The sequence below is a fragment of the Coptis chinensis genome, chromosome 1 (assembly GCF_015680905.1).
Source record: "Coptis chinensis isolate HL-2020 chromosome 1, ASM1568090v1, whole genome shotgun sequence".
Taxonomy (NCBI): domain Eukaryota; kingdom Viridiplantae; phylum Streptophyta; class Magnoliopsida; order Ranunculales; family Ranunculaceae; genus Coptis; species Coptis chinensis.
In genome coordinates this window covers 28,930,730-28,947,694 of record NC_141456.1, presented here as the reverse complement: position 1 = coordinate 28,947,694, position 16,965 = coordinate 28,930,730, and the positions used below count along the sequence as shown (strand labels likewise).

Sequence of the window (16,965 nt, the reverse complement as noted above, 5' to 3'; positions counted from 1 at the left end):
TGGGTTGAAATATACCAGTTTGACCACGAGTAATCATGGTGTGTGTTAGATTTGGGTTGAGTTAAGTAGGTGGTTAGGTTGAAGCTTGCTCATGAAGTGATATAGGTATAAGGGATGGGTTAGAGATAGTTTCAATAGGATGTATGTCATGGAGAGGAGTGAATGTAAGGGTGTTCGGTAGTAAAGATGTGATGTCATTAGAGTTACTTGGGTTTGTAGTAAGTTCTAGGTCAATGATAGGAGTGGATGTAGATGTGTTTGGTAGTGAGGATGTGATGTTATTAGAGCTACTTGGGTTTGTATTAGGTTCTGGTTTAATGATAGGAGTGGATGCACGGGTGTTCGGTAGCAAGGATGTGATGTTATTTCGGTTTGAAGTAGATTGTGGGACAATGATAGGAGTGCGTGTAGGTCGGGGTGTTAGGCAGTAAATATGAGGTTGGATAGGTTCTTGCTTAAAAAGACTTGCATGATTTTGGTCAATAGATGGTGATGATTAGTTAGGAGAGGTAGCAACAGTTGGTAAACTAGGAGATGATAACCAATTTAGAAGAGTTGTCTTGTCGCAGGAGTGATAAAGTGAAATTAACCTTTTACTCCTACTTAGCTAATTATACTAAGAAGAAGTAACTATATTTTCATTCTTTTTATATCAATGTTCTCCTATCAATTATCATGTAATAAACTAGAGTAAGAATTGATTCCACTCCTAATTGCTTAGATAATACTAATTCCACTAATGATTAACAATTAAACAGCATGAGAGTAATGATTCTAATATGGTGAAAACTAATATTGAAGATATTCTAAATTAAACTAAGACAAATAAATATTAAGATGTGAATATGAAGAAGGAATTAATGAGATTTGAAATCTACCTTGATTAATCCCTAACATGCTAGTATAGAGTTTGTTGCAACCCTAATCTTTATGTTTTCACACAAGGTTCAACATAAAGGTTAGGTCTTTTTATCCCTCATTATTCATAGTATCTCTAGCCAACTAATAATTAGCATGAGAGAAAGTTGAAACTCATTCTCATGGTGAATGAACTAACCTCTAGTCTAGGTTTATTTTACTTATTGTTAAATAGAAAACCCTATACTTGAAGGTCTTTAATACAACTATTCTATACTAACACATTAAGTCTTTCTCAAAGCTTCAATCAAACCCCTCTAATGAAGGTTTAGCTATGGTTCATTAGACTATCATGGAATAAATAATGAGAAGAAGAAGACATAATTAAAGGAATACTTGTATTAAAATAATTTGAATTGTATTAATGGTGGCTAGGCTAATAAAACATAAACTAGGTTAAACTAAAGAGAAGAGGTTAGAGTTCCTTGGAGTTTTATCTTAGCCCTCTTTATATAGGCAAGGGCTAGGTTTACAATTTTGTGCATGGGCTTTGGAGCTATGTTTTGGGCCACTAAATCAAGCCAAAAACCTAATTACTTAAGTCCAAAAAGGGTTTCTCTGTTGGAAATTACTGCAACAATATTTTCATCCACTTTTACTCCTTTTATTAGATTAGGTATTATACCATTATAAAGTTATTTCCGAACCGGTCGTTTTGACATATAATAGGCCCAGTTCTGAGGTTTGAGTCCAAAGATATGGCCTGCGGAAGTTCTATTGATTTTTATGCTTTATTTCTGCCTGCGTTGACTTTGACTTTTAAGCTTTGACTGGGCTTTTAAAATGTTTTTTCTCCTTGAAACTTGGGCTTTAACCATAGCATTTCTTAGCAACCAATTTTTGCTCCTTTCTCTTGCAAAAGTGAATATTTCTTCACATAGTTAACTTCAAGACCTGGAATACACAAAAGTACGTAAACAGTACTAACTCTCATTTATTATAAACATAAGGGGTTAAAACTACAGTTTTTGGCTCTTATCAAACCACCCCCAAACAGCATTTTGTTTGTCCTCAAGCAAAGATGAGAAATTAAAATAAGTGACCAAAAATGGAGTTCTAACTAATCTCGTTTCGCCGAGTGCAATTGCATTAACCATATGCAATAAGGCCTTAAACTACTAGGATTTTCCTATTGGATGAGTTATTGTCTCGTGAGAGTTTTACAAAGAATATACTCACAAACTTCATTTATACTATAACGACTAAAAAATAAAATTAATGTTTCCTTATTTATTCTCAGATATCTATACATATCACTAGCAATGAATAAAGAATAATCAATTCAAAACCTAAGCTAATACGTGCATAATAATCAATCATCTATGGATAAACATATATATAATGAACTATGTTATGAAATGCAATAACAGATCCGTTTCTGAAACTTTGGAATAGCGTCCTTAAATAGGTCCTCACAAATATGTCAAGACAAAAATACTCTGATTTTTCTACTCAAGTTTCGCTCACTTCAATGTGCAGTGGGCACACTTTTTCTCACAATCTCAATGACGTACAAGGGAGCCAAGGTCGATCAAATACATCTGCCACTTATTAGGTGTTGCGAGGAATAGGTGATGGTTTAAGAAGGAAGGAAATGAATATTCAAAAGAACAAGTCTGAGATAATAGGATCTTCAAAATATGTAACTAGAGAAAACCTTGTTCTTACTTTGCTTCCACATTTTTAGCTATTTTTTTTTTCTTTTCTTTTGGGTTTTGACTCCTTTGATTCTGTTTTTGGAGTTCTAACTTTTTTTTTCTTTTCTTTTCTTTGGATGGAAACTTTCTTTTCTTTTCTTATTTGAAGCAACTAACAAATTCTTGGTTTTCCACAGGTTTTTCTCTTTTCTTTTCTCCATTTCATCCTACTTCTCATATCAAAAATGGGTAGGCTAATTTTATTTTTATTTTTATTATGTTTTTATAAAAGGGTAAAGGATTTGTGGTTTATGAAAAGGCTCAGAGGGGCGACTAGCGGAAAATAATTTCATATAAGTTTGAATTTCTGGCTATATCGATCCAAAAATGGCCTAAATTCTCGCTTAGAATATGGTATAGTGATCAAGCAAGTGGATGTGTGATTTCTCTATTCGGAATTTACTTCTCTCTTGTGTCATTACTCAAATATTTCACTCATATAAGGCTTTTAGGCTATATTCTCACAGGATTTGTAGAATAAGTATTCTAGCCTAGGTTTTAAAAACTTATTGCCAATACAAACACAGATACTCATACAATATATTTATGGAAAGATGCAATGACTATTACCAATATATTAACCTAAGTTTCTAAAAATTATTCTAATTTAAGAGCTAACGTGAAACTTCTAAACCACTATCATCACAGAAAAAGAAACAATACCAATATTCCTAAGTGCATAGTATAAATACTTTTTATTTATATTTTTTTAATTTTTTGGGCGTGTTCTTTTCTGATAAAAGAAAATTCTGCGATACTGGAATTACAAAGTGGGTGCACTCTATGTTAATGCAATATAAGGGTGTGTGCGCTTTGAGCAAGACTTGTGATATGAATTTGAGAGGTGTAGAATGAAGTACATATATGGCGTGCCATGTATTTATAGAACACTAGTTTCTTAAACAAAGGTCCCTAAGGTTCCCAAATTGATAAGGAAAGATATGGAATAAGAAAATGGCTTCTAAAACCAAAATAGAAACAGCCGAGAGCAGACTCCAGTACCAAACCTACATGGTTTTAACATCCTATCAAAATAGCAATCTTAATGCTTCTAACCCTTGAGGTTGCACCAAACAATGATAGCTAATTCTAGCTACACTATATTGCTTGGGATGCTCATATAAACTATATTCCTTAAGCATTGTAATATTAATTCCAAAAATATATGGATATGGTAAAATACAGTGCTAAACAAATAATGTCACCCCCAAACAAATTGGAAGGGTGGGATTCATGAAAAATAAATAGCATGCGTAGACAAAAAGTAAACCAACTTAAAATTCAAATAACAACCAAGTTACATAATCCAATATTAACTACTTAACTAACAACTGGGAATACGAATTCTACTGAACAAGGAAATTGTTCTTAAATAACAACAACAAGGAACTAGCCACGAGAGAAGGAAGGGATAAGAATAGGAAGTTGAGTGATCAAGAATGGAAAGACCAAACACCCCACTCCCAAACAAATTTTTGAAAATAGGGTTCAGAAAATTTGTTTTAAACGTGGGTCTTTTAAAGTCAGATTCCCGAGACTTACTAGACTAATGTTTATCGGATTTAAATATTTTTTTACTCTTTATGAATAAGGTTTAGTATAACATAAAACAATAAAGCAATAAGGACGAAATTCACTCTGTAGAGAAACACGACTTAAAAACAAGAAAACATGCAAAAGTGGAGAACGTAAATTATGTTGGGTTTGGACTTAGGATCCGGTACTTACAGCCACACACTCCAAAGAGAGGGTCCGGTTACCTTAATGGTGCACTCCCATAATATAAGATTGGAATGGAGTACACTGAAGAATAAAATGAGTCTTTTATAGTCAGATACTCGAGACTTTATCTAAAACATGTATTAACATGTAGTTTACCATATATAAATAATCTAAAGAGTTGTGGGTCTGTCCATAAATAATTAACACAGACTGCAAACCCAAACAGAATTAGGCACCAAGATTTCCTATGACGTGGCGTAGCGGAATAAGAGTGAATATTTATGGATCTAGAACCTAACCTAGCATACAACTTCTTCTTCTTTCTCCAACAAAAGGGTGGCCAAGTGAATGATCGTGAAAAAATGGATGGTTGTAGAAGATATGTGGGATATGGATAAGTTTTAGAAGGAATGAATGGAAAAAATGAGAATGTGGGTTTAGCACAAAACTCATTGATGGCGTGGGTTGGTATAATCACACATCTTAAAATGAAAGGGTCGGGTGGCTTGTCCTTGGGTAGTATTTTCTTACTAGGAGGGTTTAGAAAATCATGAAGCACAAGAAAAACAAAAGGGAAAGTGCAAACTCAAGGTTCCTTTAAAAAGGTGGAGGGCGGGGAACATAGATGGAAGGTGAATGAGCGGTAGGATGATGTGAGGTGGGTAAATGGTGCTCAGCTAGTGCTTTCAGTTTTAGATCATCAGAAGCTTTGATATATGTAAGACATTCCTCAATAGGTAGGTTAAAAGAATCACCGGAATAGCGGGTGAAAAATTCTTCTTCTGTCATGGCATCATGGGATAAATGAATGTTGATAGGGGGACTCGCGAGGTGGAAAAAGAGAGTTGCAAAAGAGTCAAAGGAAATCTTCCTCGATTTCATCAACGTCCAGGGAGTCATAGTCGAAGTCAGAACTTCCGAAGGAAAGGAATTGGTACATCTGATTCTCTAAAAACGTGTTGTTGAAATAATCTTGAGCTAAGCTCCCGATCATGCTAACTTCTCCATCGATTGTCGTTTTAGGTAACTATTGCATCATTTTGAAAATATTCACCTCAACAGAAAGGTGTCCAAAAGACATGGACATAGAACCATAGTGGCAGTTTATGAGCGCGTTGGCAGTTGCCAAGAAGGGACGCCCTAAGATGATAGGAACAGAGCCTTTAGCGACTTCTGTGTTAAGAATAACGAAGTCGGCTGGGTAGTAAAAATCTTGAACTTTAACAAGCACATTTTCAACAACACCATTAAGATACTTAATAGAACGGTCAGCTAATTGCAACGTCATTTTAGTTGGTTGCATCTCTTGTAGACCTATTTGTTTATATAGATAATAAGGGAGTAAGTTAACACTTGCCCTTAGGTTTAATAGAGCAGTTGTAGTGTGGGTATCCCCTAAGATGCATTGTACAGTAGGACGACTAGGGTTCTTGTACTTAACGATTCCATTATATTCAGATAAAGTGGGAAATTGTTTAGTTAAAAAGGCATCTTTTGGAATGTTTGTTTTCCGCCTAGTAGTACACAACTCTTTTAGAAACTTAACATGTTGTGGTAATTTTTTAATAGTTTCAAGAAAATATAGGTTTATCGTTAGATTTTTAAAAATTTCCCTAATCTCATCAAAATTTGTATCATTTTCTAACATTGCTAGTCTCTGGGGAAACGGTGGCTTCTCTCTATATTTAGCATATAGGTCAATAGGATTTTTAACCTTGGCAACTTTTTTCTTGGGTTATGGTTTAACTGGTACCTCTATAGGGGTATGATCTTCAATTTCTATTTCGGTATCTAGTAAATTTTCATTTGCAATGACCACTGGTGGTGTATCAACAGGCATAGTGACGATGTTAACAACCACTCTGCCATAACGGAAAGTGGTGATGGCATTTAACTCACCTACATTTAAATTTTTGTTACTAGTATTACCGGTTACTTCAAAGGCTGTGTTTGGTGTTTTAGGATTATTGACCTGGAAACACACCTTTTGGTTGGGCTGTATCTTGGGTTAACTATTGTATGGATTGTTGAATATATTGTAGAATCTGTTGTTGAGCTTGCATCTAGGCATCGAAACTATCCAGTTGTGAAGGTGTAGTGACCACAGGTGGTGTGACAAGAACTATCTCACGTTGATTATTAACGGGTGGGTTGTGATAGTTGTTATTAACTGGGACGATACCTCTATTATTATTATTATTATTATTATTATTATTATTATAATTACCTGGTCCTTATACTTGTCTTGGTGGAGCTGGGTTATAGTTGTTTGCTGGCCTAACATTTTGATTATTAAACCACGAAGGTGTAACGGGTTGATTATTACGCCGACTGAAGTTGGTACGTTAGGAAGGCTATTTAAGGAGCAAACATTGTCCAGCTGTGCGGGTGGTTGTTCATAGATGAAAGGACAATAGGAGTCGGTATGCTCAAGACTAAAACAGAAATTACATTGAAGAGAGTTGATATTCATGACAGGAGTAGGCTTATGTTGAATAGAAATTGCTTCTATCTTTTTTGTGAGGAATTCAATTAGAGTTCTAAGCTCGGGATCAGGTTTAACCTCAAACATACTGGTAGCCTTGGCTATGAAAGAAGAAGTAGCAGAGCAGGGGATGTCGTTACCCCGATTATTATTACACTTGGATTGATATTCTAAAACCTATAAGCCACTGAGGCTCCTTTACTAAGGAAACTACCCATTCATTATATCAAGAACCTCCTTATGATGATGTGAAAGCCCCTTGAAAAAGGCACGAACAAGCGTGTCTTTCACAAGGTTATGATGTAGACACTCTATAAGAAGATCAGTGTACCGGTTCCAGGCCTATGAAAAGGATTCATGAGGGTTTTGGCGGAAGAAATGAATCTTTTGAATCATTTCATCTATCTTCAATGGTGGGTAAAACTGTTCCATGAACAATTGAACAAATTTGACCCATGAGTGCACGGAATTAGGCATTTGGGCAGTTAACCAAGACGCCGCCTTATCGGCTACCAACTCAATTGTAGAGAGCCCAGATATATCCAGTGTGTCTACGAGATGGAACCAATCACCATATACAAATGCTGAGAAGGTATATACCATCATATACTATTCACCGGTCCTTTCAAAATTAAATTGAAGCATCATCGGGCTTGCATCCTTTCTGGTCGGCACACCATCCGGTATCAACACTCTGAGAACCGGTTGTTTTACGATTTTCAAGATTTACATGAGCTTGTCTTGCTTGTGAAAGAGGGTAAGTGTGGTTAACGCGAACCCGCGACACACGAGATCGACATTGGTAAGCAGTTCCCGGCTGACTTTTAGTAGCTTATCTCGAGCTTCTATGTAGTGAAAGAGTGAGGGTTTTGTTAAGAACAACGATTTTGCAGCAAAAGAATAAACGGAATGGGGTCTATTAGACTGGCGCTTCGCCCAAAGCTAACCATGTATCCGAAGTCTTCAAACATGCTAGTGATCCCTGAAAAAACGTACCTCCAACATAAGAATCAGAAATCGGTACAATAAACCAAAACATGGATTATTTTTTAAAAAACAAAAATTGTATCTTATGATGTACTAAAACAGTTGGTAAGTGGTATACACAAAAGCGTAGAAAACTATTTAGTTTACTTGTCCTCATGTAGTCATCCATCAAGTAACACAATATGAATGTTTTACAAATATTTTCAATATTTTCTTTTTTAGAACATGATAAAGTTCCAATAGATAGGAATAAATACTCACGGGCTAACAACTCTTCCCAATCTCCTAAGTTAATACAGAATTTAAAAGTGGTAGGTCTTTCCTATTCAAAATCCCTTTTATAGTAAGACTAATGGGTCTATTATCTAAAACACACTGAGGCGGTTTCCACGGCATGTGTGTTTTCTACAAAGTCTACATCGTAAAGTATCTTTTCTTCTGAGCCCTACGGAATGTATCTTTTCCTCTGAGTCGATCGTAGACAACATCAACTCTTTTGCCTGATGTTATCGTGTTGACCGTAGCAACAAAATCCTCATGAGTGTAGATTATGATGTGGTGGCTTCCATCTCTTTGGCTTGAGTTGCCTTCTCTTCTGTTGATACAGTTCCAATTACAGTGGCGCCAAGGGCATTTTCCCACTGGTACAAAAGATACCCGACTCCTGCTGCTACTGTATGAATAAGGACTGTGTGTCTAGCTTCTACCTTCATAAACATAAACCACACATCTAATAACAAAAAGATCACTAACTAAACTATCTAGGAAAAACATTCAGGAGGAGAGCACTATAAGCAGAAACAATTCATTAAAGGAAACACCCTCAGTTTAATTTGTTCAGAACCTACGTTAGGATGATGGAATATAGTGAGAACTTGTTCTATCCTACGTATATGCTGATAAGGCTTTTCATGGTTTAAACCATGAAAACGGGTAACAAATTAAAAATATTGGAGGGAATTCAGAAATCCCCCACTGGGTCTGCAAGAACGATGCATGACTTAGGGCCATCGTTTAGGGCATTATAAAAATTAGAGTGAGGAATCTCTGCTTCTTCAGCCATTGATGTAGGTGTAGTGTGTGATATTCTAGATAGGCATGTGCATTGACGTTTACAATAGATAACGTTAGATGGTTTTCTCTTACCATACCTTAATCTCATGCAAAGCTAAGTCCAATATAAAAGAAACATGACAGCAGTCAAACAACAACCTGATATACTAGAATTAAACTCCTCTCATAGAAGAGAGTACGAGGAGTGAAAGAAGGAGAACCTGAATGCCTCCTTGCTACGCTTATGAATAACGTCTTTATCTGAACCTCGGTGTTACGTAGAAGCTTGGAACATTGAATCAACAATTATTTCCAATGAAAAGATTACCTATAACTAACCTGTGTAAATCGAGCTTTCTTTAGAGGGGCGCGGGCGTGCTCAATTATAAGGTAACAAGGGCTCGTACGCGCTCTGTAAATTTATTTAGAAACAAAACTTCACGCAATTTCTTAATGGGCTGGGCCTTAAAACTGAAAAAAAAAAAAAAAAAAAAACTTACTAGAAGGCAGGGCGCGTGCGCGCTCCGAGTGTACAGCTTCAAAAATTTCCAGTAGACTTCCCGTGAGGCCAGCAGCAAAATCCTATTTTTAGGAAACAGAAAACACAGTCAGAAACACAAACATTTTCGAACAATAGGGTGGGTGGGTGAATTGGGCTATTTGTAAAATTGAAAAAACTAAGAGAATTTAATTATAAAGGCAACTAAGATGGCAGCGGCACCATTTGATAAAGTAGAAATTAACTTTTTACTCTTACTTAGCTAATTATACTAGGAAGAAGTAAAGTATAATTTCATTCTTTTTGTATCAAAGTTCTACTCTCAATTATCATGTAATAAACTAGAGTAAAAATTCGTTCTACTCCTAATTGCTTAGATAATACTAATTCCACTAATGATTAACAATTAAACAGCATGAGAGTAATGATTATAATGTGGTGAAAACTAATATAGAATATATTTTAAATTAAACTAGGACAAGTAAATATTAAGATGTGAATATGACGAAGGAATTAGGGAGATTTGAAATCCACCTTGATTAATCCCTAACATGATAGTATAAAGTTTGTTGCAACCCTAATCTTTATATTTTCACACAAGGTTTAACATAAAGGTTAGGTCTTTTTATCCCTAATTATTCATGGTATCTCTAGCCAACTAATAATTAGCATGAGAGGAAGTTGAAACACATTCTTACGGTGAATGAACTACCCTCTAGTCTAGGTTTATTTTACTTATTGCTAAATAGAAAACCCTAGACTTGAAGCTCTTTAATACAACTATTCTATACTAACACATCAAGTCTTCCTCAAAGCTTCAATCAAACCCCTCTAATAGAAGCTTAGCTATGGTTCATTAGACTATCATGGAATAAATAATGAGAAGAAGAAGACATAATTAAAGAAATACTTGTATTAAAAATAACTTGAATTGTATTAATGGTGGCTAGGCTAATAAAACATAAACTAGGTTAAACTAAAGAGAAGAGGTAGGAGTTCCTTAGAGTTTCGCCTTAGTCCTCTTTATATAGGAGAGGGCTAGGTTTACAATTTTGTGCATGGGCTTTGGAGCTATGTAACGCCTATATTTAAAATACGTATTTATTTATTAATTAATTAATTTATTTATTTATTTAAAATTTGTTGGATTGGATTTGGGATACGTGGGCCTGATTTCTAGGCTCGAGTCTGTGTTGGGCTTAGGTTTCAAACCCAGATATATATATTAATATTTTTTTTCAGAGAATAGGGTTTTTTAGATAAAAATAAAATAAAATGGAGGCGGCTCACTTGCTAGAGATTGGAGCGCAACGATTCGGACGATGAGGGATTCGTGGAGTTTTTAATACAAGTGAGTAGATATTTTATGGATTTTTATTTTATAAAATTCTTGTTACCATCAATTTCTTTTCTGTTCACATACTGTATTAGGATTCTATTTTGGTGTGTTATGGTTCTGTTTTAGTATGGCATGTTATTTCGGGTTAACTACGTTTACCATATTGATTATTGTTTAAAGAACCAACTCTATCTCCAGAACTCTGTCTCCGGAAAACTTGTCTACAGCTATTGATAAAATGCGAGACAAAGAAGTCGTCCCTATATCTTTGTTTGAACTTTTATTATGTTTTGTATGTGGTGTCTTTGGTTGGACGTCGGGATTGAAATTGGATGGAAACATTGGAGCTTGAAAGGCGGTAATGGCGTCATAAAGAAATCGTCAGTTATGATTTGAACTCCTTTTTGTTGTTTGGTTGGTTATTGGTTGTTGAGGGTTGATTGGGGGCTGGACAGTGGGGCGGATTGAAGCTTTGAGTCCGGTGTTAATGGTGGCACGAAACCAGGTCTAGATTTGATGAAGGGGGATCGAGGTAATGAATCGAGTTTTTGTGTGTATTAAAGTGGTAAGGTTTTTCATGAGGGATAAAACCGGTAGAATGAGGAAGTGAGTAGAGGAGGAGAAGAATCGATGGTGGCGGGATTGAGCTGGTGCGCTGGTTTGGGTGACCGAGATCGCGACCCAGTGCACCCAGTCTCACTTCCAATTTTCAGTGTCTTTTGGTTGGGTTTTTCCTCCTGAGTGGTTTTGGTTAGTTAGAGTGCCGGTGGGTGGTCAATGGTGGCTGGTGGAGGATAGCTGCTAGAGCTACTGGCGCTGGTGAGGTGAGGGAGACAACTGTTTGGCTGGTTGGGCCTTGGGCGGAATCTATTTGGTTTGGGCCGGTTTCAATTTTTGGGCTTTAGTTTTAGTTGTTGGGCTGGACCAGTTTAGTTAAGTTTTGGACCAGTTTTAGTTTAAGTCTTGGGCCAGTCTACATTAGTTTAAGTTGTTTTGGGCCAAGTTTCTTTTGAGTTTGGACCAGTTTGGTTTAGTTCTTTGGGCCCGATTCTATTTGGTTTGGTTGGGCCAGTTCTATTTTGTTTGGTTGGGCCGAAATAAGTTAGTTGTTTGGGCCTTTTCAGTTTAGTCTTTGGGACAAAATTTCATGTATTCTTTGGGCCGGTTTCTAATTTTATGTGGGATGGTCATTATGTCCCCAATTGGGTCGGGTCGAATAAATAAGTTGGTTTTAGACTTTTGGGCTTGGGCCACAACTAACTAGTGTTTTCTTTGGGCCAGTTTCTAAGTTTGTGTTGGGGCCGGTTCATATAACTTAATATAGATCCAAATGGGGTCTTTAAATATTTAGATTTTTGGGTTTTGATTGTGGGCCGGTGGACTATTTAATTGTCTTTACATTTTATGTTGTAAATTGTATGGACAAAGCAAATACTAAAATTTTATGGAAGCATGTATAAATTGGTTTGTCATTATCTACTTGAGATTTGACGTGAGTAGTGTGTAAAGCATATAAATATTGGCACGTAACAAGAGGAAAATTCTTATAAGACTTAGATATATACGTTTTTATGATAATTAAATTATATACGGACTTTAGTATTGGGCTTTGATGGTGAATTGAGTTCACACAAATATATTGAACGAATACATTACATGATTGATTACTTTTATGAGTTGCTACTTAAATGAATTGTAGTATTTATGAAGGCTTGAGATATTCCATATGGTGTAGTGCAATATATGATTGCACGTGAAATAATAAGTTTCAAGATTTGATATAGAGATACTTGGATATCGTGGAATGAATAGTATTGGTACGCGTAATAATGTGGATTGTATTATAACGAAACGCCGAGAGCTTCGGTACAATTAAGTATCTTGGCATGAGATAGAACAAGAATTATTCGAGATATAAATGTATGACACTGAATAATTTGCGAAGCGAAAATCCTAGAATCTAGCTACCACAACTCATGTGATTGGCCCATGTGAAGGCGTATGTGATATGATTGGCCCTTACGGCGTTTGATGAATCTGAATGGCCCCCGGCGTAGCCGAATAGTGACTTGATTATTCCGTTTGCAAAACTAGAGCGAGGCGCTATATTTTATGCTGAATAGTGGTAGTACTCACATAATGGCTTTCGTGTGAAGGTTACCTGGTATGCGATATCCCGCTTAGGGTAGCTGCGCACGGAGTGGTTCATTATGTGAGGGGAGGCATGTGGATGTACTTGTTCGGCGTTGGGAAGCGATTGTGGTAGCCAGGGAAACTAGGTAAGACATAGATACGACGTGATTTTAGGGACACGCAAAGAAAACCTTAAATAATATAATTATGGTAATATGTTGGTTAATGATATATCTTTAAATATATAATGGTATATGGTTTTGCATAAGAGTGGGTCAAACTAATTACTTGTGCAGAGACGACCCACTCTGTAATTGAGCATGAAATGCGGTAAGTATAGACTATGCTTGGCTGGTTATTAGTTTAGTTAGAACCTAAGGCGCCTCGGTGGAGGAACTAAATGTCTTTGTATTATTGTTGGGAAGCTAAGGCGCCTCAATGGAGGAACTACAGGCCTTATTTATTATGCGTATGGTATGTTGTATTAGTCGTTGGAAGTTAAGGCGCCTCGGTGGAGGAACTAAATGCCTTATGGATTGTGTATACATATGTATAAGTATAATTTATATTTTAGGGCTACTCACACCAGCATTGTTTATAATGCTGACCCGATTTGCATGTTCACTTATCGGGTGTGTTCATTAAATGAACATAGTTGATAAGTTTTGGCAGGATTAGTGTTAAAGAAGGTTGGTTGCTGCTTGTGGTTTGTATTAGCGTCGCATTCAGGATATGTTTTGTTTTCCCTTAAAGTGTAATAGATTTTAGTTAAGACAAATATTGTTTTGTATTTTTAGTTGTAATTATAATTAAAGATGGTTGAAAGAAGATTTGTAATTTAATCCTATTTGTGAGTTCTTGGGAAATGAAGAGGACTTTTGTTTATTTGAAAATTTTTATTGGTTTTTAATTATCCACGTATTTAAACTGATTATGGGTTTTTGAGAGTTGAGAGTGCATCACACCTCGAAAATCGAAGAGTCAGGAACAAATATTGTTTTTCAGTGCGCCGAAATTGAGGGGTGTGACAAGCTATATTTTGGGCTACTAAATTAAGCCCAAAACCTAATTACTTAAGTCCAAAAAGGGTTTCTCTGCTGGAAATTACTTCAACAAACTTTTCATCCACTTTTACTCTTCTGTTTGGATCAAGTTATGAAGCATTAGAAAGCTCTTTCCGAGGCGGTCGTTTTGACATATAATAGGCCCAATTCCGATATCTGAGTCCAAAGATACGGCCTGTGGAATTTCTATTGACTGGACTTTAAAAAGGCTTTTTCTTCTTTAAACTTAGGCTTTCTCTTAGAAACCAATTTTCACTCATTTCTCTTGCAAAAGTGACATTTCCATGATCTAAAATACACAAAAGTACCAATTTTCACTCCTTTCTCTTGCAAAAGTGACATTTCCATGATCTGAAATACACAAAAGTGACATTTCCATGATCTGAAATACACAAAAGTACCGTAAATACTACTAACTCTTATTTATTATAAACATAATTAGTCTAAATGTAATATTATTAAGGGGTTAAAACTACAGTTTTAGGCTCTTATCAAAGAGGTAGAAATTGGTGAAGATTGCTAGAAAGGAAAAGTATTCTCATCGAACACAACATGTCTTGTTATATATACCCCCTGTGGGAGAGGTTCGAGTTTATCTTTTGTGTAGTTTTGGAGATAAGGATAGCATTGGCAACCAAAGGTGCGTAAGAAGTCATAAGTAGAATGTTTTTGGTAGAGAAGATTGTAAGGTGTGTTCATGCCAAGGGACGGTGAAGGTAGTCTGCTTATAAGGAATATGAGGAAGGCTTCCACCTAAAATTTCTTAGGCATCGATGCATGCAGCAACATTGCGAGTCCTAGTTCAACCACATAGCGGTGTTTTGTTTCAGCCACACTGTTTTGCTCAGGAGTACCAGGACATGATAATTGATGAAGAAGCCTTTGTGAAGTAGGTGATCAATAAATTCACGCTTCAAAAATTCTCCACCATAATCTGAGTGAAACACCTGTATTTCTCTTTGAAATTGTTTCTCAATCATAGCTTGAAATTGAAAGAATATCTTGTAGAAATCTGATTTATTTTTAAGGGGCTAAATCCATGAGAAACGAGAGAAGTCATCAACAAATAAAGATAGCATAATAACGAAAGCCTTGATTAGACAAAAAAAGGTGCCCTTGGCAATTGGCACACATGCCCTGCTACTTAAAGGTAAAAATGGAAGCTTAGAGCTTTTGCTTAATGCACAACTCTTACAGAGGCCAATAGTCTTTTTATAAACAGAAATGAATTTATTGTGCTGCAGATAATTCAAAACTCGAGGTTGGGGATGTCCTAGCCGTCCATGCCAAGTATTTGTATCCACCGATTCGAGAAGAAAGCTTTGGCTCTGGCATTCTCTAGGACATACAATCCAGCTTTCTTACTCCCTGATGCCATCATCTGATGTGTCTTTTGATCTTTAATAAGAAAACCATGATCATTAAATATAACATAACATGGATAATCGCATGTAAGCTGAGAAATAGATATCAAAATTTTCTTCATGGCAGGAACGACAAGCACATTATTTAGAGATAATCGAGTCATTGAAAATATATTAGCTTGTCCAGTGTGGGTGATAGGTAATTGTTCACCATTGCCCACCATAATAGAGTCGGATCCCATATATGGCTTTATATTAGAGAGTATACCTGGATCATCAGTAATGTGAGTCGTAGCCCCGCTATCTGGGAGCCATTCACTTTCAGTAGGTGAATTGAGATGAAGTGCAGCTAGAGATTGAGGAACTTGATCATCCTGATAGCTATTGTCAAAGCGATACCAGCACTTAAGGGCGTTATAACCTCTCTTTTTGCAAACCTGGCAGTAAACATCATTGGTGGGTGCACGTTCAATTTGTGGTGGTGCATTGTTTGGCTGAGAATTGCGTTGGTTATATGATGGACGTTAGCTAGACTGAGTGAAGCCTCGTCCTCTTGAGGTAAACGAAGGATTATATCCACCACGCTTGTTCTGATAGCGTGAACTAGAACGTTGTCCAACAAATGCAAGTGCAAGATTTGCATGCTCAGTTCATGACTATGCAACAATGGAATTAAATCAATATAAGAAGGAATTAAGCATACAGTGGAAAAGGATTCATACCGTGGCCCTAGACCATTTAAAATCCAAAATACCTTATTCTGATGAAATTAAGCATAGCAGTGGAAAAGGATTCATACCGTGGTCCTAGACCATTTAAAATCCAAAATACCTTATTCTGATTTGGTACTGGTTTACCTATGGCATTGAATCGATCACAAGTTGACTTAAACTCCTTGATGTAGTCATTCAGTGAGGTAGAATCCGTCTTCTTCTCTTGCAGTTTGACAAGTAATTCAAATTCACGAGCCTGAGAATTTTGCAAGTAAGCACTAGACAGTGCCTTCCAAACATTGCACGAAGTGGTAAGGCAAACAACTGTTCCAAGTGCTTCTTCTGAGATGGTAGCTATGATCCAAGCTTTAACCAACCTAATTGCGCATATCCATGCCACCAGATCTGGGTTTACAACACCATCAATCTCTCTTTCTGATGGATCGTACTCTTTAGAGTTTAGAAGACTCTGATACCATAAAGAAAACAATAAACTGAGAAAGATTTATTTGTGATTGACTTGGATAGAATTTACATTGGCTGAGTCTAGTATATATAAACTCTTGTACATATCACTTTCCAAGGATACTCTCAATGTAGTTTGTTGTTACAGAAATCTCTCACGTTTTTACAAGGAAGTGGGAGAGATTGCCACCTGTTTGATGTCTATCATATTGTTGCAAATACTTAGGAGATACTACCACCTGTTGATATTGCTTGTACGTCATTAGAATGCGGCTAGACAGTTGATGCCTCCACCTAGAGATGCTTTATTCCGAAATTCCAAATGGTGGAGGCCAATAAGCAATTGATGCCTCCACTTATAGATGCTCTAAATAACAATATCTAATTTTAGGCTTGCGTGCTCTTAGGTGTTGTAATCCTAAACCTTTCTGCTTAGAAGCTGTGTGGTTGAAACATTCCATAATCCTGATCCGTCCAATAATTAGACTCTGTTACGAAAGGCCAAAAAAATAAGCAAAACCCATTA

At 36.3% G+C, this 16,965-nt stretch overlaps 1 long non-coding RNA gene across 1 annotated transcript; it reads right to left on the bottom strand.

Moving 5' to 3' along the window:
• Positions 1–14,956: 14,956 nt before the first annotated feature.
• On the bottom strand, positions 14,957–16,555 carry LOC147523339 (uncharacterized). Its single transcript, XR_015216013.1, has 2 exons — positions 15,530–16,555; positions 14,957–15,295 (listed from the first exon to the last, which is right to left on the bottom strand). It is a non-coding gene; the product is annotated as an uncharacterized LOC147523339 (long non-coding RNA).
• Positions 16,556–16,965: the final 410 nt, after the last annotated feature.